Genomic DNA, 26,432 nt, shown 5'->3' with positions numbered 1-26,432 from the left:
GCCCAGCTACAACCAATGACTGCTCTGAAAGGGAACACAATAGAGAATCCCTGATGGAGCAGGAGAACAGTGGGATGCAGACCTCAAATTCTCGTAAAAAGACCAGACTTAATGGTCTGACTGAAACTAGAAGGACCCTGGAGATCATGGCCCCCAGACTTTCTGTTAGCCCAAAACAAGAACCATTCCCAAAGCCAACTCCTCAGACAGGGACTGGACTGGACTATAAGACAAAATGATTCTGGTGAGGAGTGAGCTTCTTGGCTCAAGTAGACACATGAGACTATGTGGTCAGCTCCTGTCTGGAAGGGAGATGAGAAGGCAGGGGGGACAGGAGCTGGCTGAATGGGCACAGGGAATACAGGGTGGAGAGAAGGAGCATGGTGTCTCATTAGGGGGAGAGCAACTAAGAGTATATAGCAAATTTTTGTATGAGAGATTGACTTGATTTGTAAACTTTCACTTAAAGCACAATAAAAAATAAAAACAATTTAAAAATTATATTCTCTGTTCAACTAAAATCTATCAAATGCCTATTATGCGTCAAGCTCTCTTCTAAGTACTGAGGAATCAGTTGTGAAAAATTCAGACTCCATTGTATGAGAGATGCAGAGGGTTCCCTGGGAGTTCAGAACCAGACAATCCTTTCTAGAGGGATCCAGGATGCTTTCTGGAAGAGGCTAAAATTGAGTGAGAAGCCAGAACCAATGGCTTTCCAGGAAGAAGAGAGATCCTGAGCAGGCCCAGTGAAAACTCCCAAATCGTGAAAGTGTAAGGTATTTTTTGAAAGAATAGAGTATTTCTCCTCATTATTCCAACACCTCTACCCACCATTATTTGGGTTTGAGTTTTTTCTTGTAGATGAGGTGGGAGCCACAGTGGTGCCAAAAACAGGAGAGGATGGAGCAGGAAGTGGGAAAGAGGCTCTACGAAGGCAGATTGCAGTCCCTTGTCTGTCTCTTCCCTCAGGCTCTCCCTTTAAGAAGTCTCCCAGTTTGGTCCACTGCTGCCTGTTAATTTTTTGTTTTTTGTTTTTTATTGTGCTTTAGGTGAAAGGTTACAGAGCAAATTAGTTTCCTGTTAAACAGTTAATGTACAAATTGTTTTACAACATTGGTTGCCAACCCTGCGGTGTGTCAGCACTTCCCCCTTCACTCCGGCTTCCCTGTTCCCATTTGTCCAGTTTTCCTGTCCCATCCTGCCTTCTCATCTTTGCTTTTTGGGCTGGTGTGCCCTTTAGTCTTCTATGCATGAACTGAAAAATGAAGCACGTACCTCACCTATGTTATTGTTGGCCCTATAGACCTGTCTAATCTTTGGCTGAAGGCTGAACCTCAGGAGTACCTTCAGTACTGAGCTAACAGGGTGTCCAGGAGCCATACTCTTGGGGTTTCTCTAATCTCTGTCAGTCCAGCAAGCCACTGCCTGTTTTGCTGATCTCTTTTAGGTGTTCCACACCTGAGAGGTGTGTGGTGAGAAGATCAATAGATCATTTTATTTTGATTTCGCATTTACTGAGAACTAAAAATAACTATTTCAGGACACGTGCTTTTCCTCACAATAATCCTGCAAAATAGAAGAGGGACATCATTATCACTACTTTTTTGGTGAGGAAAATTGGTTTCCTCAGCATGAGTGACTTTGCTGAGTCCACAGTTAGACATGGCAGAGCCAACACTGAAACTACATATCCTGGGATTTTGGGTCCCAAGCAGTAGAGTGTAGTGCTTTGGGGTCACTTGAAATCCTAGCTCCACCCTTACTAACTAGAAGATACAAGGCAAATTCCTTAATCTCTTTAATCTTTGCTTCCTCTCCTATTAAATGGCCTTAAAAATAAGTTGTGTGCTTTCTAGTCGATTCTGACTCATAGCAACCTGTGACAGAGTAGAACTACCCAGCGGGTTTGCTAGACTGTAATCTTTATGGAAACAGATCACCAGGTCTTTTCTTGCATGGAGCAGCTGATAGGTTTGAGCCACTGACCTTTTGGTTAGATACGAAGTGCTTTAACCATTGTAGTTGTTATAGGGTTAAATGAGATAATGTACATAAAGTGCTTGACACACAGTAAGCACTCAATAAATATTAGTATTATTCCATCATGAATATAGGCACTAAATTAGTTTTTTTTTTTTTTTTAATTTTTCTTTAGGTGAAAGTTTACTGCTCAAGTTAATTTCTCATACAAAAATTTATACACGCATAGTTATGTGACCCTAGTTAAAATTCCTATAATGTGACAGAACACTCTCCCTTTCCACCCCGGGTTTCCCATCTCCATTCACCCAGCTCCTATCCCTTTCTGCCTTCTCATCCTGCCTTTGGACAGGAGCTGACCATTTAGTCTTGTGTATCTACTTGAACTAAGGAGCACAGTATTCACGAGTATTATTTTATGGTTTATAGTCCAGTCTAATCTTTGTCTGAAGAGTTGGCTTCGGGAATGGTTTTAGTTCTGGGTTAACAGAGAGTCCAGGGGCCATGTCTTCTGGGGTTCCTTTAGCCTTAGACCGTCAAGTCTGGTCTTTTTAAGTGAATTTGATTGCTGCACCCCACTTTTCTCCTAGTCTGTCAGGGACTCTCTCTTGTGTTACCTGTCAGGGTGGTCACTGGTGGTAGCCAGACACCATCAAGTTCTTCTAGTCTCAGGCTGATGGAGTACTAAATTAGATTTTGTGGTTAAAACACTCTGTAAGCCAGGGAAATGGACATCTGTGTAACTCACCACATGGCCATGGGATAGACTCTGAGCAAGCAGTTGGCACAGGGCTTTGATGGTTCCATTTAGAGTTGGAGCCCAAGGCTCCAAAAGACTTCCCAGAGCAGATCTTATTGGGAGTTTGACTAGGGAGGTAGAGTTTCACTGAAGAAATAGCAATTTTATTAATAATCTATTGCTGCATAACAAATTAACCCAACATTTAGCAGCCTAAAACAACGAACACTGATTATCTCAAAGTTTCTGTGGGTCAGGAATCTGGATACAGCTTAACTGGGTGCCTCTGACTCGAAGTTTCTCATGAGGCTGCAGTCATCTCAAGGCCCGACCGCGGCTAGAGAATCCGCTTCCAAGCTCCCTTAGGTGCCTGTTGGCAGGCCTCAGAAGATCCACTTCCAAGCTCACTCATGTGGTTGCTGGCAGCCTTGGTTCCTCGTCACGTACTTTGTGTATCCTGTAGAGATGGAGTCAGCCAACTTTTTCTGGAGAGGGCCACATAGTAAATATTTTAGGTTTTGCAGGTCTCTTGGAACTACTCAACTCTGCTGTGTAGTGCAAAAGCAACCATAGACAATACGTAAATAAATCCGCATAGCTGTGTTCCAGTAAAACAATGTACAAAAACAAATGGCCCTACCCTTGCTCCAGATCTCTACAAGGACAGTAGCATGGTTTAGCAAAAATAATACTGGGCTGGCTACCGGGAGACCTGGGTTCCAGTTCTGTCTCTACAGTCAACTTCTGAACCTGGCAGTCACTGAGCTTCTCAGGGCTTCAGCTCCCAATCTATAATACATGCGGGTTAGATTGCCATCCCCTCGAGCCTTCCCACCCCACAAATGCTATAATTCTAAATTTCATCTTTATTCACTTCAAACGTAATAGCCATTTATTTGTCCTCTCTGTCTTTTTCTGCTAAAACTAATAGCTTAACCAGAGTGTCTAGACACTCTCTAATCTTCACTGTAGAATGGAAGAAATTTAGCCAAGGAAAACTAAATCAACATGCCCAAGTCCACCACTTTAATGCATGTGATCTCTGTCACTCATGGCGTGCCTGGCCAGCTTTGGGGCAGAAAGCTAGGGACTCATGGCAGCAGCAACCCTGCATAGGAAAGGCGAGGCCAAGAAGCTGGAGGACCAAAAGTATCATCATAATACTACCAGTGATTGATTGATTTTTGTTTTCGTTGTTGTTAAGTGCCAATAAGTAGATTTTAGACTCATAGTGACCCCATGTGACAGAGTAGCACTGCCCCATGGGATTTTCTAGGCTGTAATCTGTACAAGAGTCAGACTGAGTAGATTCAAACTGCCAGCCTTTCAGTTAGCAGCCCGGCACTTAACAATTGTGTCTTTACCCTGTGCCAATACAAAATATTTAACCCATGAGATGTAGGTACTTGATCACAAGTAATTGAGCCTCTATAAGGCACATGAGGGTAGGCTCTGTACCCCCCAAATGTCCCTTAAATGGTTGCACAGGAATCTGGCACTAATATCTCTTGACTTCCTTTTGTATTACACTTATGGTGAACATACAACCTGGTTTTTCTAGAACAACTGTGGTATCGGATCAAGGTCTCTCAGGTTGAAGGAGGCCCAGATTACTTTTTTGTTGCTGTTTTTGAGGCTCTCAGTATATTAATATAGTGGGGTAATGACAAAACAGGGTTATAAAAATTGAAGAATATTTTAATATTACATAAATTTGCAGTTTTGCACATATACGTAAAGGTGATGGACTATTCCTATTTCCAATATAAAGGATTAATTTTCAGGGAACTAAACTAAACCAAACCTCTTGCCGTTAAGTCAACTCCAATTCATAGTGACTCTACAGGACAGAGTAGAACTGCCACCACAGGGCTTCCGAGGCTGTAATCTTCACGGAAGCAGACTGCTGCATCTTTCTCCCATGGCGCTGCTGATGGATGTGAACCGCCGAACTTTTGGTTAGCAGTTGAGCACTTAACCACTGTGCCACCAGGGAGGACCCCTTTTTTAGGGAAATACTGATGATTTATTATGGAAAAATGGGGCTAGAGTTTAAAGCTATCTAATAGACATTGACTTCTTTCAGTCTTGTCAGAGTGTCTGTGGACATGTATCTGGAGGAGCCTACATTTGAGACCCTTCATTAGTATGAGGCCCAGGATAATTGGCATCTTGCATCCCGTATTCCTCATCTACGCCACAGTAATAGGCTTGTTTGCATGCATTCTGTCATATTGAAGACTCCATGGTATAAAAGTAAAAACTTAAACTCTACATTCTTGCTCCACCATTTACTAGTTGTGTAACCATATACAAGTTAGTGAAACTTGCTAAACCAGTTTCCTTATTTGTAAAATGGTGCTGGTAAGATGAGATAGTGAATGTAAAGTATCAGGCACATAGTGGATGCTTAAGTGTCAGATGCCATCAACTCCACCACCATAACCACTGACACCGTCATTACCATCACCACCATAATTACCTCTACCTTCATCACCACCACCACTCTAACCGCCTCTGCCTTCATCACCACCACCACTGTAACCGCCTCTGCCTTCATCACCACCACCACTCTAACCGCCTCTGCCTTCATCACCACCACCACTCTAACCGCCTCTGCCTTCATCACCACCACCACTCTAACCGCCTCTGCCTTCATCACCACCACCACTCTAACCGCCTCTGCCTTCATCACCACCACCACTCTAACCGCCTCTACCTTCATCACCACCACCACTGTAACCGCCTCTACCTTCATCACCACCACCACTGTAACCGCCTCTACCTTCATCATCACCACCACTGTAACCGCCTCTACCTTCATCACCACCACCACTGTAACCGCCTCTACCTTCATCATCACCACCACTGTAACCGCCTCTACCTTCATCACCACCACCACTCTAACCGCCTCTACCTTCATCACCACCACCACTCTAACCGCCTCTACCTTCATCACCACCACCACTGTAACCGCCTCTACCTTCATCACCACCACCACTGTAACCGCCTCTGCCTTCATCACCACCACCACCACCACTGTAACCGCCTCTGCCTTCATCACCACCACCACCACCACTGTAACCACCTCTACCTTCATCACCACCACCACTGTAACCACCTCTACCTTCATCACCACCACCACCACCACTGTAACCGCCTCTACCTTCATCACCACCACCACTGTAACCACCTCTACCTTCATCACCACCACCACTGTAACCGCCTCTGCCTTCATCACCACCACCACTGTAACCGCCTCTGCCTTCATCACCACCACCACCGTAACCGCCTCTGCCTTCATCACCACCACCACCACCACTGTAACCGCCTCTGCCTTCATCACCACCACCACCACCACTGTAACCGCCTCTGCCTTCATCACCACCACCACCACCACTGTAACCACCTCTACCTTCATCACCACCACCACTGTAACCACCTCTACCTTCATCACCACCACCACTCTAACCACCTCTACCTTCATCACCACCACCACTGTAACCGCCTCTGCCTTCATCACCACCACCACCACCACTGTAACCGCCTCTGCCTTCACCACCACCACCACCACTGTAACCACCTCTACCTTCATCACCACCACCACTGTAACCACCTCTACCTTCATCACCACCACCACTGTAACCACCTCTACCTTCATCACCACCACCACTGTAACCGCCTCTGCCTTCGTCACCACCACCACTGTAACCGCCTCTGCCTTCATCACCACCACCACCACCACTGTAACCACCTCTACCTTCATCACCACCACCACCACTGTAACCACCTCTACCTTCATCACCACCACCACCACCACTGTAACCGCCTCTACCTTCATCACCACCACCACTGTAACCACCTCTACCTTCATCACCACCACCACTGTAACCGCCTCTGCCTTCATCACCACCACCACTGTAACCGCCTCTACCTTCATCACCACCACCACTGTAACCGCCTCTGCCTTCATCACCACCACCACTATAACCACCTCTGCCTTCATCATCACCAGCACCATCACCACTTCCACCTTTATCACCATTACCACCACCCTTCACACACCCTCCACACACACATACAAACTCACAAATCAGACCCCCAGCCCCAAATACTGGTTTTAAAAATCTGTTGAATGTAAGCATACTGCCCGCTGGTGCCCATGAAGGTCTTGTAACCTTCCTAAGCTCCCATGCATACGTGAGCGTACAGAGCCAGAGCTGCAGTGACTTGGCTTCTGGTTTCTGTCTCACTCATCCTCTCCCCTTCATGATCCCATCACCCTTGGTAAATGAACGTGCAAGACGGGGTTCGAATATCTGAGACAAATCTCTAATGTTGAATAGTGAAGAAAATTTAAATGGAATAAGGACTGTATAAACAGAAAAGATAATATCCACAAGGCATTGGCGCACCTACAGATTTACAGGATACTGTCAGCCATTGCCTCTGGGGCCCCTGCTGTCAAGCAAGACACACCTTTCTGCTTCCACCCGGGAAGAGCTTGCCCTGCAAAGACGAAGATAAATGATTAACCTAATTGGATTTGAGAATTCCGCTCTGATCCCCTGTGGTCTATTGTGCCAGGCCTTAAATGTTTGGAAAGGGGGGCTTCTGCCTGGGACAGGTAATTTCTGAACAAGTTTTCCTTATACTTTCACCTGGAGTTTTGGATTTAAATAGCAGTGATACTTGTGGAGCCAGCCAGCATTTCCTGGCTTGTCATGGAGAAAATTAGCTCCCTGGCTGGTCTGTAACTACTGGGTCCTATAAGTCAACTTTACTTAATGGCGAAAGAAAATTAACGAATGGGAAGGCAAGGAAAACCAAAATCATCTCACACATTAAAATTATGCAGTGTTTGTAGTTAGCACTGTAGACATTGAACTGCGAAAGGGCCAGGAAGGTGACTTTTCCCCAAATCCAGGGCAGTAGTAGAGGAATGGTTAATTAACTGGCAGAAGGTCACCCATGGAATATTCTGGAGCCATTTAAAACAATCATTATGAATATTATGTTTTGTCACAGAAAAGGCCAGAGACATAATGTTAAGTGAAAAAAAGCAGGACATGATGTTGTTTATGTATGTGTAAAATTGGCATGCAGGTGGACATAAAGTAAGGCAAATCCTGGAAAAAAATTTAACCTAGCACAGTGCTAGGGTGCTGTGATTATGGGCGATCTTTTTTCTGCCGTTTTCCCAAACTTTGTGTATTTATCTGTATGTTTCCATGTGTGTATAATTATATATACTGTATAAAAAGAACCAAAAACTCATTGCCATCAAGTCAGTTTTGACTCATAGCTACCCTATAGGACAGAGTGGAACTGTCCCATGGGGTTTCCAAGGAGCGGCTGGTGGATTTGAACTGCTAAACTTTTGGTTAACAGCCAAACCCTTAACCACTGCACCACCAGATCTCCATATACATATAAAACACACCATCTCCATCGTGGCTGAGTTGATTCCGACTCATAGGGACCCGGTCGGACAGAGTAGAACTGCCCCATAGAGTTTCCAAGGAGCCCGTGGCGAATTCGAACTGCCGACGTTTTGGTTAGCAGTTGTAGCTCTTAACCACTACGCCACCAGGGTTTCCATATACTGTATACATAGATGTAAATACACACACAATTGTATTGAATATGTAATTTTTATTTTTCAAAAGCTTACTTAAAGCACTTGGAAAAGATTAAAAATATTTGTGAGCAGAGTGGATGCAAAAGAAAAAAAGTTTTTATACTTCAAGAAATACATAGAATTTGGCATATCCAAAGGAATAAACATGAAAAGTCATCAATAGATGAGTGAATTTTACATTCCATACTGCAGATGGCTGTGCTTTCCTGAAGTAACCAGGAGTTTTTTTCTGTGGCGATTCTAGATATAAATCACGGTTTTGTTTTGCTAGGTTTAAATGGCATTCCTCTTTGATCGTTACTTCACACAATGAAAAGATATTTCCTTGTGCAAAGTAGTGGTTAACTTCTTCTAACCTCAGACAACAAAGAGGCCCCTGTGTGAGGACGCTGGAATTCCTCTTGGAAGACAGGGAAGGCCCCCAGCTGAATTGTATCCAAGGAAGACGTTGCAAAGCTTGCAAAGCTTGTTCAGAGAAAGAAGCCCAGCTTGAGTTCTTTCTTTCTATTCAGTTATTGGCCCCGCTTGGGGGTGGGTGATGGGGAAACCAGTAAAAGAAAACCTAAAAACAAACCTGAATGCATTTACAAATTACAAGAAAAAGTTAGTTCTTTCAACCAATTCAGGCTTATTGTATTTAGAATTTAACTCCACTTGGAAAGAAAATTTTTTTTTCAGTCGTGGAAGTTAACAAAGATGGACTGTCCACTCTATGGTATAAATTCTGAGTTAAAAAAAAAAAGAAGAAACTTCGGATAAGTCTTGGGCTGGCTCAGTTCACTTGGCTATCTCTTCTGCTCTTGCCCAGCAGGGAGTCCTGCATGTTGCCACTAGTTGTTAAGATGAACTACAAATTGCATTAAGTCAGGCCTCTCCCCAGCTAGCCTAAGGTGCTTCCATTTCCATCACCTGGAGACCTTCCCCTCCAGCCACCTTCCGCACATCCTTCTGCTCCTCCTAGAAGCTGTTGGGAGGATTTATAGAATGACAATAGAATCCCTGTGAGTGGGCCTAGGATGTCCCAGGCTTTTGGCAAATGTTAATGTCCTTTCCCTTATCTTTCTCTTCACCCTTCTTTGAATAGAATTTCTGCTTCCTGCTAGAGGTGCTTAAGTTCTTGGGCAATGATAAATGCTTTAAGGAAAGCCAGAAAACAGGGAAGTGATGAGAAGTGAGAGGTGAGGAGGACTACCCTCTTCCCAATGAAGGGCCACTCTTTACCCTCTTACTGAGTGCTAGAGATTAACAACATGGATAAGAATGGCAGCTGCCATTTTTGTGCTTCTGCCTTTGCTAATCCTAATTCCTGCATTGTCTATACACCTCACGTGAGAAAATGAAGGCCCAGAGAGACTGAGAGATTTGCTAGAGGCCACACAGCTAATAAGAAGTGAAGCTAGGGTTCAAACTCAGGAGTTTCTGATTCCAGAGTTCTCCCTTCTTTCCACTGTGCAAAAACTACCTTCCCAAAGACTCAGAGCTCTGGTCACCAGTGGCATTTGCCCTCAGCATCTGTAGGCAGCCAAATAATATCAGGAGAAGTAAGAAATACCCCTTCCTAGAGCCCATTCTGGAAACCCTGGTCGCGTAGTGGTTAAGTGTTATGGCTGCTAACCAAAGGGTTGGCAGTTCAAATCCACCAGGTGCTCCTTGGAAACTCTATGGGGCAGTTCTACCCTGTGTTATAGGGTGGCTATGAGTCGGAATCAACTCAATGGCACTTGGATTTGGTTTGGTTTTGGTTTAGAGCCCATTCTACAGCACCTAACAACAACAACAACAACAAAACACCAGGCCTGACTCCACTTGAAAACTAAATTGCTAGCAAAGTAAAAATTCCACTGGACGTACAGATAGCTGGTTAAATATCAAGCTTTGCAAGGCTCTATTTACTAATAAACCGTGGAATGTGATCCCTTCAGGAGTCCAGTGTTGTATCTGAATACATTGTAAATACCTGTGATTAAGAACCTCAGTGCAGTCCAATAGAACTTTCTGCAGTGGGGAAAATGTTCTACATCTAAACTGTCCAGTGCAGTAGCCACTAACCATGTATGTTTTTTGCACACCTGAAATGTAGCTAGTGTAACTGAGGAACTGAACTTTTAATTTTATTTTAATTCATGTTAATTTAAATAGCCACATGTGGCTAATAGTTTCAATACTGAATGCACGGCTCTAGAGTATTCTGAAAGGTTGGTTCTTCATCCTCACACTTTCACAGTACTTTGCCTACATCTCACTAAATTATAAGCTTTATGTCTTATTCGTCCTGCTCTGGTCAGCCACTAACACTTGGCATGGCCCACAATATTAGATGCTTAATAATAAATGTAGGTTAAATGAATGGATATGAATTGACTTTTTCCAAAGCATCATTATTACTGCCTGCTATCATCTAGTTTGGAAACCCTGGTGGCGTGGCGGTTAAGTGCTACGGCTGCTAACCAAGAGGTCGGCAGTTCGAATCCACCAGGCGCTCCTTGGAAACTGTATGGGGCAGTTCTACTCTGTCCTATAGGGTCGCTATGAGTCGGAATTGACTCGATGGCAGTGGGTTTGGTTTTGGTTTTTTTATCATCTAGTTTATCCTTTCTTATGACTTTGCTCTTATGTGTAGAAGGTTGTTTCCAAATCTTCAAATGAAGCCCAGACTGCCTACATGTTAGGTACAGGTTTGCATGTTAGGTACAGTTTTGCGAAACAGTTATGGGACACTGTTGCTGCGTGGCCCTCTCCTCACCTCCATCATGTTTGTATATCTTCATTTTTTTAGACATATACATGCACATATTTAAAGAATTATCTAGTTCTTCAGGTCCCAGTCCCCCTCTCCACCGCATTTTCCTTTCCTCAGAGGAAATCACTTTAACCCTTTTAACTAGTTATTTTGCTTTTGTCTATTTCTCTAAAGGAATGCTTCTGTTATCATTTCTTCTTCTTTTTTTTTTCCTCCTTTTTTTTTTTTCTTTCATCAGTATCAGGAATTATCTTCCACTATGGAAGAACTAAAAACCCCTTGCTGTTGAGTCAATTCCGACTCATAGCAGCCCTGTAGGACATAGTAGAACTGCTACATAAGATTTCCAAGGAGCGGCTGGTGGAGAAGAATTGATGCCTTTGAATTATGGCGTTGACAAAGAGTATTGAACATACCATGGATTGCCAGAAGAACAAACAAATCTGTCTTGGAAGCACAACCAGAATGTTCCATAGAAGCATGGACGGCAAGACTTCTTCTAACATATTTTGGACATTGTCAGGAAGGACCAGTCCCTGGAGAAGGACATCATGCTTGGTAAAGTAGAGGGTCAGTGAAAAAGAGGAAGACCCTCAACAAGATGGATTGATACAGTGGCTGCAACAGTGGGTTCAAGTATAACAACGATTGCGAGGCTGGCACAGGACCAGGCAGTGTTTCATTCTGTTGTACATAGGGTAGCTATGAGTTGGAACTAATTTGGTGGCACTTAACAACAATAACAACAACATGGAAGAACTAGATTTACCTTCCACCCATACCCTACCACACAGGAAGAATGTATTCATTCCCCACTCGGCTCCCCTCCTCCAATTTTGGTTAGATGAATATCTAGTATTTATTATGACTATCTAAATGCTATTCAAGGAGTCTCTGGGTGGCACAAATGGTTAAGTACATGATTACTGGCTGAAAGGTTGGGGGTTCTAATCCACCCTGAGATGCCTTGGAAAAGAGGACTGGCAATCTGCTTCTGAAAGGTCACTGCCTTGAAAATCCTATTCTTTGTGTGTGTGTGCTTTAGGTGAAAGTTTACAGCTCAGGTTAATTTCTCATACAAAAATTTATACACACATAATTTTGTGACATTAGTTGCAATTCCCACAATGTGACAGCACACTTCTCCATTACACCCCAGGTTCTCTGGGTCCGTTCAGCTGGTTCCTGTCCCTGCCTGCCTTCTCATCCTGCCTCCAGACAGGAGCCACCCATCTGGTCTCATGAATCTGATTGAACTAAGAAGCATACCCCTCACAAGTATTTTTTGTTTCATAGTGCTGTCTAATCTTTGTCTGAAGAGTGGGCTTTGGGGACGGTTTTAGTTCTGGGTTAACAGAGCATCCGGGGGCCATAGTTTCGGGGATTCCTCCAGTCTCTATCAGACCATTAAGCCTGGTCTTTTTACGTGACTTTGAGTTCTGCTCCACATTTTTCTCCCACTCAGTCCGGGACTGTCTGTTGTGTTCCCTGTCAGGGTGGTCATTGGTAATAGCCAGGTACCATCTAGTTCATCCGGTCCCTGTGGAGCTACTCTACACACATGGGGTTGCCATGAGTTGAAACTGACTTGATGGCACCTAACAACAACAACAAATGCTATTCATAACTAAACCAGGTTTTTGTTGTTAGGTGCCATCAAGTCAGTTCCAACCCGTAGAGACTCTATGTACAAAAGAACGAAACACTGCCCTGTCCTGTGCCATCCTCACAATCGTTGCTATGTTTGAGTGTATTGTTGCAGCCACCGTGTCAACCCATCACTTTGAGAGTCTTCTTCTTTTTTGCTGATCCTCTACTTTGCCAAACATGATGTCCTTCTCCAGGGACTGGCCCCTCCTGATAACATGTGCTATAAAAAAAAAAAAATGTGCTATACTTACCATTAATTAAACCCCAAACTCTTTCCCTACTTTATAAGTCTTTTCTCTTTAGGATACTTTAGATATTCTATCAGTTTCATCTCTTAAAAGAAAGCCACCTAGAGCCTTAAAAAAAAGAAAATCAAACTCATTGCTGTAGAGTCAATTCCAACTCATACCAACCCTATAAAAAAAAACCAACCCTATAGGACAGAGTAAAACTGCCCTATAGGGTTTCCAATGCTGTTATCTCTATGGAAGCAGACTGGACATCTTTCTCCCTTGGAAGGCTGGTGGTTTTGATCCGCTAACCTTTTGGTTAGCAGCTGAGCACTTAACCACCACAGTACCAGGGCTCCTTAGAGCCTTCCTACCTTTTGCAGTCTGGACAGACTATCCTTCTACCATGTACATGGGAGGCATCCTAGGACCTCCTGTTACTATCATACTGGGGATTACCTTGGCATCTCTCCTGTATTCAGTGTCTCATTTCCTGTATCCCTTGTCTTCCTCTTTCTTGGTTGACTCCCTTATTTGTTTGTTACATGCTCCAGTAGTCTCCTGAAAAAAGGTGTGTGAATAGTAAATTTTTTGAAACCTTTCATATCTGATAATGTCTTTATCCTACCCTTTCACTTAATTGGTAGTTTGACCAGGTTTAGAATTCTAGGTCCTTTGTGTTTAAGAAGTCCAAAGCCACCCTGCTTCCCGCTCTTTGTATATGGTTTGTTTTTTTCTCTCTGGAAGCCCATAGGAACTTCAATTTTACCCCATTTCTGAAATATCCACAATGAAGAATATGTCTTGTTATGAGCTTGTTTCTATCCATTTTTCTGGGCACTTGGAAAACGCTTTCAGTCTAGCGTTGACCCACTGCCGTCAAGTTGATTCCGACTTGTAACAACCCTATAGGACAGAGTAGAATCGCCCCATAGGGTTTCCAAGGCTATAGGTCCTTATGGACTGCCACATCTTTCTCTTGCAAAGCGACTGGTGGATTCAAACTCCTTCAGGTCCTTCAGCTCTGTGAAATTTTCTCAGATTATTTTGTTGATGAGTTCCTCCTTTCCTTTTCTTTGTACCCTTTTTCTGGAACTCCTATTATTTGATTATTGAACCTCTTGGGCTGATCTTCTAATTATTTTTTTATCTTTTCTATTCAATTTTCTATGCTTTGCTTCTTTTGCTACTTCGAGATATTTCCTTATCTTTTTCTTCTAGTTTCTCCGTTGATATATTCATTTTTGCTGCCTTGTTTTAAATTCCAAGAGCTCTTGGAATATTGCTACCAATTTAATCATGATATGCCAATGATTGTCCCAATTTCAGAGATGGCAGTAAGGGAATATATGTGTGTCTTAGATTTGACTAAATAGGTCATTATTGTTTTATAATATTATACATTGGTGGTATTGTCTTATGCTTTTAAGTCAATTCCGACTCATGACAGCCCCATGTGTTAAAAGGAGAGCTGTTCCATAGGGTTTGCTTGGCTATAACCTTTACAGAAGCAGATCGCAAGGCTTTTTTCCCACAGTGCTGCTGGGTGGATTCGAACCACCACCCACTTACCAGCTAAGCACAAATTGCACCACCCAGGGAACTTGGTACTAGGTATCTTAAAATTACCAATGATATTTTTTTTTTTTTTAATTTTTATTGAGCTTCAAGTGAATGTTTACAAATCAAGTCAGTCTGTCACATATAAGTTTATATACACCTTATTCCATACTCCCATTTTCTCTCCCCCTAATGAGTCAGCCCTTCCAGTCTCTCCTTTCGTGACAATTTTGCCAGCTTCCAACCCTCTCTACCCTCCCATCCCCCCTCCAGACAGGAGATGCCAACACAGTCTCAAGTGTCCACCTGATACAAGTAGCTCACTCTTCATCAGCATCTCTCTCCTACCCACTGTCCAGTCCCTTCCATGTCTGATGAGTTGTCTTGGGGAATGGTTCCTGTCCTGGGCCAACAGAAGGTTTGGGGACCATGACTGCCAGGATTCCTCTAGTGTCAGTCAGACCATTAAGTATGGTCTTTTTGTGAGAATTTGGGGTCTGATCCCACTGATCTCCCTCCCTCAGGGGTTCTCTGTTGTGCACCCTGTCAGGGCAGTCATCGGTTGTGGCCGGGCACCAACTAGTTCTTCTGGTCTCAGAATGATGTAAGTCTCTGGTTCATGTGGCCCTTTCTGTCTCTTGGGCTCATAGTTATCGTGTGACCTTGGTGTTCTTCATTCTCCTTTGCTCCAGGTGGGTTGAGACCAATTGATGCATCTTAGATGGCCACTTGTTAGCATTTAAGACCCCAGACGCCACATTTCAAAGTGGGATGCAGAATGTTTTCATAATAGAATTATTTTGCCAATTGACTTAGGAGTCCCCTTAAACCATGGTCCCCAAACCCCCGCACTTGCTCCGCTGACCTTTGAAGCATTCATTTTATCCCGGAAACTTCTTTGCTTTTGGTCCAGTCCAATTGAGCTGACCTTCCATGTATTGAGTGTTGTCCTTCCCTTCACCTAAAGGAGTTCTTATCTACTAATTCATCAGTAAAAAACCCTCTCCCACCCTCCCTCCCTCCCTCCCCCCCTCGTAACCACAAAAGTATGTGTTCTTCTCAGTTTATACTATTTCTCAAGATCTTATAATAGTGGTCTTATACAATATTTGCCCTTTTGACTCTGACTAATTTCGCTCAGCATAATGCCTTCCAGGTTCCTCCATGTTATGAAATGTTTCACAGATTCGTCACTGTTCTTTATCGATGCGTAGTATTCCATTGTGTGAGTATACCACAATTTATTTACCCATTCATCCGTTGACGGACACCTTGGTTGCTTCCAGCTTTTTGCTATTGTAAACAGAGCTGCAATAAACATGGGTGTACATATATCTGTTTGTGTGAAGGCTCTTGTTTCTCTAGGGTATATTCCTAGGAGTGGGATTTCTGGGTTGTATGGTAGTTCTATTTCTAACTGTTTAAGATAACGCCAGATAGATTTCCAAAGTGGTTGTACCATTTTACATTCCCACCAGCAGTGTATAAGAGTTCCAATCTCTCCGCAGCCTCTCCAACATTTATTATTTTGTGTTTTTTGGATTAATGCCAGCCTTGTTGGAGTGAGATGGAATCTCATCACGGTTTTAATTTGCATTTCTCTAATGGCTAATGATCGAGAACATTTTCTCATGTATCTGTTAGCTGCCTGAATATCTTCTTTAGTGAAGTGTGTATTCATATCCTTTGCCCACTTCTTGATTGGGTTGTTTGTCTTTTTGTGGTTGAGTTTTGACAGAATCATATAGATTTTAGAAATCAGGCGCTGGTCCGAGATGTCATAGCTGAAAATTCTTTCCCAGTCTGTAGATGGTCTTTTTACTCTTTTGGTGAAGTCTTTAGATGAGCATAGGTGTTTGATTTTTAGGAGCTCCCAGTTATCTGCTTTCTCTTCGTCATTTTTGATAATGTTTTGTATTCTGTTTATGCCTTGTATTGGGGCTCCTAAGGTTGTCCCTATTTTTTCTTCCATGATCTTTATCATTTTAGTCTTTATGTTTAGGTCTTTGATCCACTTGGAGTTAGTTTTTGTGCATGGTGTAAGGTATGGGTCCTGTTTCATTTTTTTTGCAAATGGATATCCAGTTATGCCAGCACCATTTGTTAAAAAGACTATCTTTTCCCCAATTAACTGACACTGGGCCTTTGTCAAATATCAGCTGCTCATATGTACCAATGATATTTTAAGTAAAAAAAAAAAACAGTGCGCCTATTGCAAAATCTTTGTGTTAAGAGATGCAATGTGTAGAAAGATAAAACACTGATGAGGCCATGGCCACTCCCCACTAAGAGTTCACAGTCTAATGGAGGAAAGTTATATAAACAAATTACTATAAGCCAAGGCAGAAAGTGATCAGAACCATTCAAGAGGTCAACATCACATAGAAATCAAAAAGATGATCTAAAAAAATCCATTGAAAAAATGCCTTATGGAGGAAGTAGGGTATGAAATTCATTTTGAAGAATGAGTAGAATTTTGCAAAGTGTTGATGGGCACGGGGGCATGCCAGCTGGGGGAAATAATGTGTGCAAAGGCATAGAAACAAGGAAGCACAGGCATGTTTAGAGAGCAGTGAAAAATCCACACTGGCTGTAAATATGAAAACTCCGCTGCTTATCAAAAGTTGGTCGTTTGAATCCACCAACCGCTCCTTAGAAACATTATGGGGCAGTTCTACTCTGTCCAATAGAGTCGTTATGAGTCAGAATCAACTCAACAGCAAAGGATTTGGTTTTGGTTTTTAGAGTCACTTTGATGATTAGGGTAGGTCTAACCCAAGCCATTGGCACGACTCAAAATGAGAAGAAACAGCTGCAAACATCCATTAATAATCAGAATGTGGAATGTACACAATGTGAATCTAGGAAAATTGGAAGTTGTAAAAAATGAAAACGAATGCTTGAAGATAGGTATTTTAGACATTAGTGAACTAAAATGGGCTGGAATTGGCCATTTTGAATCAGACTATCATATGATCGACTATGCTGGAAGTGACAAAGAGGAACGGTGTCCCATTCAATGTCAAAAAGAACATTTCAAGATCTGTCCTGAAGTACACCACTGTTAGTGATAGGATAATAACCATACGCCTACAAGGAAGACCAGTTAATGTGACCATTATTCAAATTTACCCACCAAACACTAATGCCAAAGATAGGAAATTGAAGATTTTTATCAACGTCTACAGTCTGAAATTGATCAAACATGCAAACAAGATACATTGATAATTGCTGGTAATTGGAGTGTAAAAGTTGGAAGCAAAAACGGTTAGTAGTTGGAAAGTACAGCTTTGGTGATAGAAATGATGTTGGAGATTACATGAGAGAATTTTGCAAGTTCAATGACCTATTGATTGGAAATACCTTTTTCAACAACGTAAAGGGCAGCTGTACATGTGAACTTCCCAGGATGGAATATACAGGAATCAAATCAACTACATCTGTGGATATATCATCAGTTAGAATATATGCTACCTCCTAAAAGGGGTGATGGAGAAGCTCAGTATCATCAGAGCAAGGCCGTTGGCCAACTGTGGAATAGACTATCAATTGCTCATATGCAAGTTCAAGTTGAAGCTGAAGAAAATTAAAACAAGTACACAAGAGCTAAAGTACGACCTTGAGTATATCCCACCTGAATTTAGAGACCATCTCAAGAATAGATTTGACACATTGAACACCAGTGACTGAAGCTCAAACAAGTTGTGGGATGACATCAAGGATATCATACATGAAGAAAGGAAAAGGTCATTAAAAAGACAGGAAAGAAAGAAAAGACCAAAATAGATGTCAGAAGAGACTGAAACTTGCTCTTAAATGTAGAGTAGCTAAAGCAAATAAAGAAATGATGACTGAATGCTTCAAAGGTCAGCGGAGCAAGGGTGGGGGTTTGGGGACTATGGCTTGAGGGGACTTCTAAGTCAATTGGCAAAATAATTCTATTATGAAAACATTCTGCATCCCACTTTGAAATGTGGCGTCTGGGGTCTTAAATGCTAACAAGCGGCCATCTAAGATGCATCAATTGGTCTCAACCCACCTGGAGCAAAGGAGAATGAAGAACACCAAGGTCACACGATAACTATGGGCCCAGGAGACAGAAGGGGCCACATGAACCAGAGACTTACATCATCCTGAGACCAGAAGAACTAGTTGGTGCCCGGCCACAACCGATGACTGCCCTGACAGGGAGCACAACAGAGACCCCCTGAGGGATCAGGAGATCAGGGGGATGCAGACCCCAAATTCTCATAAAAAGACCAGACTTACTGGTCTGACTGAGACTAGAGGAATCCCGGGGGTCATGGTCCCCAAACCTTCTGTTGGCCCAGGACAGGAACCATTCCCCAAGACAACTCATCAGACATGGAAGGAACTGGACAGTGGGTAGGAGAGAGATGCTGATGAAGAGTGAGCTACTTGTATCAGGTGGACACTTGAGACTGTGTTGGCATCTCCTGTCTGGTGGGAAGATAGGAGGGTAGAGAGGGTTAGAAACTGGCAAAATTGTCACAAAAGGAGAAACTGGAAGAGCTGACTCCTTAGGGGGAGAGTAAGTGAGAGTGTGGAGTAAGGTGTATATAAGCTTATATGTGACAGACTGACTTGATTTGTAAACGTTCACTTAAAGCTCAATAAAGAAATATTATAAAATTAAAAAAAAGAAATGATGAAGTAAAAGAGATGAACAGAAGATTTCAAAGTATAACTCTAGAAGACAAAAAAAAAAAACTTACTGCCATTGAGTAAATTCCAACTCATAGAAGACAAAGTAAAGTATTGTAGTGAAATGTGCAAAGACCTGGAGTTAGAAAACCTAAAGAGAAGAACATGCTTGGCATTTCTCAAGGTGAAAGAACTGAAGAAAAAATTCAAGCCTCAAGTTGCAATATTGAAGGATTTTATAGACAAAATGTTGAATGACACAGGAAGCATCAAAAGAAGATGGAAGGAATACACAAAGTCACTGTGCCAAAAGAATTTGATTAATGTTCACCTGTTTCAGGAGGTAGCATGTGATCAAGAACTTATGGTACTGAAAGAGGAAATCCAGCCTGCACTGAACCAAAAAAAAAAAAAAAACCAAACCCGCTGCCCTCAAGCCGATTCCGACTCATAGTGACACTGCACTGAAGGCACCGGTGAAAAACAAGGCTCCAGGAATTGACGGAATACCAGTTGAGATGTTTCAACAAGCAGATGCAGCATTGGACCTGCTCCCTCATGTATGCCAAAAAATTTGGAAGACAGCTACCTGGTCAACCAACTGGAAGAGATCCATATTTGTGCATATTCCAAACAAAGGTGACCCAACAGAATGTGGAAATTATTGAACAATATCATTAATATCACACACAAATAAAATTTTGCTGAAGATAATTAAAAAGCAGTTGCAGCAGTACATTGACAGGGAACTGCCAGAAATTCAAGCCAGATTCAGAAGAGGATGTGGAACCAAGGATAACATTGCTGATGTCACATGGACCTTGGTTGAAAGCAGAGAATACCAGAAAGATGTTTACCTGTGTCTTATTAAATACGCAAAGGCATTCGACCGTATGGATCATAACAAATTCTGAATAACATTGAGAAGAATGAGAATTGCAGAACACTTACTTGTGCTCATGAGGAACCTGTACATAGGTCAAGAGGCAGTAGTTGGAACAGAACAAGGCTGATGCTGTGAGGTTTAAAGTCAGGAAAGATGTTGTGTCAGGGTTGTTTCCTTTTACCATACTTATTCAATCTGTATGCTGAGCGAATAATCCAAGCTGGACTATATGAAGAAGAACAGGGAATCAGGCTTGGAGGAATATTCATGAACAACCTGCGATATGCAGATGATGCAACTTTGCTTACTGAAAGTGAAAAGGACTTGAAGCACTTAACTGATGAAGATCTAAGTACACAGCCTTCAGTATGGATTGCACCTCCACGTAAAGAAAACAGAAATCCTCACAACTGAACATCACAACAGAGAAAACATTAAAGTGTCGAGGATTTCATTTCACTTGGATCCACAGTCAAGAAATTAAATGATGTATTGCGTTGGGCAAATCAGCTACAAAAGACCTCTTCTGACTGTTAAAAAGCAAAAATGTCACTTTGAGGATTAAGGTGCGCCTTACCCAAGCCATGGTATTTTTAATAGTCTCATATACATGTGAAAACTGGACAATGAAACAGGAAGTCCAAAGAAGAATTGACACCTTTGAATTATGGCGTTGGTGAAGAATATTGAATATACCGTGGACTGCCAGAAGAACAAACAAATCTGTCTTGGAAGAATTACAGCCAGAATGCTCCTTAGAAGCAAGGATAGCGAGAGTTTGTCTCAAAATAATATGGACATGTTATCAGGAGGGACTAGTCCCTGGAGAAGAACATCATGCTTGGTAAAGCAGAGGGTCATCATAAAGAGGAAGACCCTCAACAAGGTGGATTGACACAGTGGTTGCAACAATGGGCTAAAACATAGCAATGATTATGAGGATGGTGCAGGACAGGGCAGGGTCTTGCTCTGTTGTTTATAGGGTCACTATGAGTTAGAACTGACTAGAGGGCCCCTAACAACAGCAGAGGTGGTTCTGACCCTAGCCATGGTGTTTTCAGTCACCTCATATATGCATATACATGAAAGATAGTGAAGAAAGAAGACAGAAGAAGAATTAATGCATTCGAGCTGTGGCGTTGGCAAAGAATATTGAATATACTGTAGGCTGTCAAAAGAACAAACAAATCTTAGGAGAAATATGACCAGAATGCTCCTTAGGAGTGAGGATGGCAAGACTTTGTCTTGCTTACTTTGGACATGCCATCAGGAAAGACCAATCACTAGAAAAGAACATTATGTTTGGTAACGTGGAGGGCCAACGAAAAGTAGAGAAACCCTCAACTCATGGGTTGACACGATAGCCACAACAATGGACTCAAACATAATAATGATCAAGAAGATGGTGCAGGACCAGACAGCATTTCATTCTGTTATACATAAAATCTCTGGGAGTGGGAGCTGACTAAGTAGCAACTTACAACATGGAGCTTCAACGACAATCCAGGAAGGCCATTGATGAGAACAATAGGCAAAGCAGAGCCACTTACAACATTTTAACAGGAGAGTAGCTTGATAGAGCTATTCTTTGTATGGTTGGTTCCTTTGCATCCTTCAGCTCACAGTTTAAATGCTACCCCCTTCAAGAGTACATCTTTCAATCTAAGGTTCTCACCTATAACTCCAAATTGCCACAGCCAGCTGACTTCCTGTGAAGTGCTTATCACTGGTAGTAATAGGTATCTACCAACTACAAGGTAACCGTTGTGAGGTGAGGGCATTTCTGTTCACCTTTTTTTACTTTCAGTACTTATTACCCTGCATGGTACATTGTAGGCTCTCAATAACTCTTCAGTAAATGCATGGCTATGCAAGAGTTACCTTTGGCAGACAATTGGATATCTAACTCAAAACAAAGCTAAGAGTTGTGTGAACCTAACAGTTCATTAAGTCCTAGCTCCTAACCACTAATTCCTCGTGTCACTAAAGCTCAGTCCTCTGTTTCTTCATCTTTAAAATATGGGATTGGAGGAGTTGACTGCTAAAGTCTTATCCTCCTCAGAAATACTACATTGCTCATATGCAGAATATAGGCCTGGTCCTTGGGATAGAGGGTATGACTAGAGAGGTGGATTTTGGTTTTGCTCTACCAAGAGTACCAGATTATTAAAGTCAAGAGAAGGATCCCATAAATGGAGATGTTCAAACCCTGTGGTTCTGTCATCTCTCTTCTCATCTCACTCATTGGAGTGAGTCATGATCCTCCAAGTAAATCTGTATTACCCATGACTCTCCTCACTACTTGTTCTTTAAATATCAGGCAATCAAGAATATTCACTTTCCACACAAAAGGCTGTCATTCTATAGGACATGTAGCATGGCGTCCCACTTACTGCCATTTCCTGCCACACAGTAGTAGTTCAGAATTATTTCTTGACTAAATAATCCTCCATCCTTTCCTGCCTCCTGTTTGCTATGTTGTTCCTTCTATCTAATCTGTCACCATCATCTTTCCATCTGTCACAGTTCCACCCATCTTCCAATGCTTGGCTCAGGCTCTTTGAGTTTTTCGAAGCTGCCCGAGCACACAATCTCCCGGTCTTGAACCTTCTCGGGGTTTGGTTTGCGTAGTGCTTCTTTGATAGCATTAGATGTTTTCTGCATAATATTTTAGTTATCTGTGAACTATTCTTGTCTTCTTGCCCACCCCAACTAGACAGTGACCTCCTTGAGAACATGGACTTTGCCCTTCTCATGTCTCTCTCCCCCTCAGTGTCTTCTTTATGTAATATTTGAAATGAATTATGAGTAATATAAAAATTGAGAATAATAGAACCAAGTGTGACATTTGAGTAATATATTAGATTTTAAAGAATTATTAGTCAATAAAAGATAATACTGAGTGTAAAGATAGGTCTCTGAGAAGTATGTGACATTGAGTCATCCTAGGAATGTAACTGTTCCAAGATTATATGATCAATTTGAGGCAGAGGTCATTATCTTAAAATGAAATTTACTTCGGGGTGGAATAAAAAACATTTCTCAAAAATGTTGTGTCCGTATATAGTGAGTTATTCTAATAATCTCAGGAAAGTTGATAGAAATGTGAACATTTATTTTCTCAAGCTCTAAACATCATTGTTTTTATTAAAGCAAAGATATTTTCTAAATTGTGTATTTTATGGAAATATTATACATTTTTTCACAGAACCTTTAATCCTTTGATATATGTCCAAGGAGCAAAGTTCTTGAAGGTTTTTTCTTTTCCCCCTGCATGGTTGACACTTCGCCATTGGAGAAGAGGCGTGTTATCATGTAATGTTTATCGGCAGTAACATAAAACTGGCAGCTTTTGTTTATTGAACAATTCCAACATGCCTGGCGTGTGATAAACAGCTTACGTGTTGTGCTGTTTAAATCTCACTACCGTCTTATTTTTATAGGTGAAAAACTGAAACTCAGGTTAATTGTTCATTGATTGCCGAGTGTCAAGAACTGGAGTACAAAACTGGGTCTGACAAATTTCAAAGCCACTAGCCTGCCCTGGCTAAATGTTCCAGACCAGACCTGGTCCTATCATGGAAAACTCCATTCCCCTCACATAACTGCCTAGTAACCCTCAAGAAATGCTTTTTTGCTATCACATTTGTGATGCCACTTCTGTGTGAAACGGTGGCAACTTGCAGACTTCAATTTTCAACTTTTTTGTTGTTGTAGGAAGAGAAGTTAAACTTCTAGGGGGAACTTATATAATGGACAATCTCCACAACAGGTAAGCAATTTTCTTTTCTATTTCTTGGGGGGAGGAGAATCTATTCTTTCTCCTTTCCATTAAATTTTCTACTACTCATTCTTTCACTACAGTTTTTATTACCTAAAACATTAAAGCCAGTAGACAGAGCAATCCCCAAAGTCTATTTCTTTCTGTCTCATTCAGGTTTGAGTAGAATTGTTATTTCCTTTCTACTTTTGTTGTTTTGGGATATAATTCTAAAGTGTGTCTGATGAGGCATGACCCAATCATCTAGTCTCCCTGGAAATTTGGAGTTTCTCCAATAAACACCATACCCCTAAAACAGTAGTCCTCAGAATATGGTGCCTGAACCAGCTGCATCAGCCTCCTCCGGAAGCTTGTTAGACATGCAGATTCTCAGGCCACAACCCAAACCTACTGAATCAGAAACTCTGAGGATGATGTCCAACCCTCAAGGTGATTCTGATGCGCTCTCAAGGTTAGGAGCAAGGTCCTAGGATCACGACCTTTCCTTCCCTTTATCTCTATCTTGGCCTTCTTCCCAAGCCCCCAGACATTTTCATCTTTACCCTGTTTGGAGATATGACCTGCTATGTATCTTACTCCAGTGGACCTAGCCTATTTCTCCCTAGTCTGTATACCCTGAAAGTAATATGTGCATTATCCTTATTCTCCCTGAAAAATTCTAGATTACCATATTGCCTCCTCTGTGAGAATCGTTATCTCCCTTTAAAGTTCATGTCATCTGCCTGTTTCTTCCTTTCTCATACCTTGTTGCTATCATTTGGGGACTTCTCAGCTACCCCAGGTCATTCAATATCATAGGCCCAAAGGCTTCTTGACTTTCTGCACACTACCCATCCTCACTCCTACTACATTTCAGTCACCTACTATGGCTACTTCCTCGACCATGTCATTAACCATAAACTCTAATACATCAATGTCAAAACATCTCCTATCTCTCCACATTTCTCATGCGGACAGGTACCAGATCACTGGCTTTTTTTTAAATCTCATTAAGCCCCACAGTCTCCAGGACTTCCTCTTCTCCCTTAGCCACACTCCTTGCCATACTGCCTTACCTATCTAATGTAGACTCCATAGTCCATTGCTACAGCCCCTCTTGCCAGCACTCTCAGGGTCCAAGTTCTCTTGTCTTTTACCTCAGCCTGGGATCAGTCTAATAGTCCACATTTTCTGAACCTTTACCCAGACTGCTAGACACTGCTGGGTGAGGGAAAACAATGCAGGAACAATACATAATAACATCATTCAAATCTTTTGTTGTCAACTACATACAGTTGGCTCTCAGCACTGTTCAGCCATCTTTCAAAAGCTGTTCTTTTTCCCATGGCATGCCATTACTAACCTTTGACACTTTGAGATTTCACTCATAACACTCTAGCAGACAACCTTGCTAACCACATCACCAAGAAACTCAAGGCTTACACTCCTCTAGCTTCTCACCCCCACATTTAGAAATTTATTCTCACTTACACTCCACCCACCTCTTTCCCTCTGGGATCCAAGAAAAAAGTGTGTATCTCTTCCCCATTGCCGTCGAGTTGATACTGACTCATAGTGACCCTGTAGGACAGAGTAGAACTGCCCCATAGGGTTTTGAAGGAGCACCTGGTGGATTTGAACTGCCAACCTTTTGATTAGCAGCTCTAGTGCTTAACCAGTACACCACCAGGGTTTTCTATCCCTTCACCAGTGCTCTTGAATTGATCAGCTATACTTTCCCTCATTCTCTCTGTTATCTTCAATTTCTTTCAACTTTATTTTTCCTCCTAAGCATATAAAGTATAGTTATCTGTTACTCCCTGCAAAACCATTCCACAAGCCTATATCCTGCTCCGTTATGGAATCCACAACTACTGCTCCCCTCCCAGGGCAACCTCAGCAAGAGTTTGCTCACTTTCATATGTCCCATTCATTCCTCTGCCCACTGCAGCCCAACACCTACCTCCATTGTTCTGTAACATTCTCTCACCTCTTACCATTAACCTCTTTGTTAACAAATCCAGTGGGCACTTTCCATCCTATCTTTTCTTATCTCTAAGGCATTTGACACTCTTTAGTGGAGGACTCCTTCATTTTTAACCCCCTCCTCTCTTGGTTCTTGATAATAATGCCTTGTTCCCCTCCTCTCTTTCTGAGAATAAGTGTCAGTCTCCCTCATGGACTTTCTTTCCTCACCTCTTAAGTGCAGCACTTGGGATAGTACACTGAACAGGAGTCACAGGCTCTGCCCTCCTTGTAGATCTTATGGTTGAGAAGGCAAGAAAGACATCAGACAATAGATTAAATTAAGCAATTTGAGTTGTGACATGGGTGGCTGCTGACCGAAGGGTTGGCAGTTCGAACCCAGTAGCCACTCTGCGGGAGAAGGATGTGACAGTCTGCTTCCGTACAGATTACCCCAAACCAAACCCATTGCCATCGAGTTGATTCCGACTCATATCAACCCTATAGGACAGAGTGGAACTGCCCCATAGGGTTTCCAAGGAGCACCTGGCGGATTTGAACTGCCCACGTGTTCCTTAGCAGCTGAACTCTTAACCACTATGCCACCAGAATTTCC

The 26,432-nt window shown here is 42.3% G+C and overlaps 1 protein-coding gene across 4 annotated transcripts in view; it reads left to right on the top strand.

Moving 5' to 3' along the window:
* Positions 1–26,432, top strand: part of C5H4orf19 (chromosome 5 C4orf19 homolog) — a 104,025-nt gene that overhangs the window by 61,844 nt on the left and 15,749 nt on the right. For all 4 annotated transcript variants that reach the window (XM_049886372.1, XM_049886369.1, XM_049886371.1 and 1 more), the window contains one exon: positions 23,809–23,863. The gene's annotated coding sequence lies outside the window, so the exon portion shown is untranslated. The remainder of the gene's footprint in view (positions 1–23,808; positions 23,864–26,432) is intronic.

This window comes from Elephas maximus, chromosome 5 (genome assembly GCF_024166365.1).
Source record: "Elephas maximus indicus isolate mEleMax1 chromosome 5, mEleMax1 primary haplotype, whole genome shotgun sequence".
Classification (NCBI taxonomy): domain Eukaryota; kingdom Metazoa; phylum Chordata; class Mammalia; order Proboscidea; family Elephantidae; genus Elephas; species Elephas maximus.
Note: the sequence above shows the minus strand (reverse complement) of the source record. Positions and strands in the feature narration are given on the sequence as shown.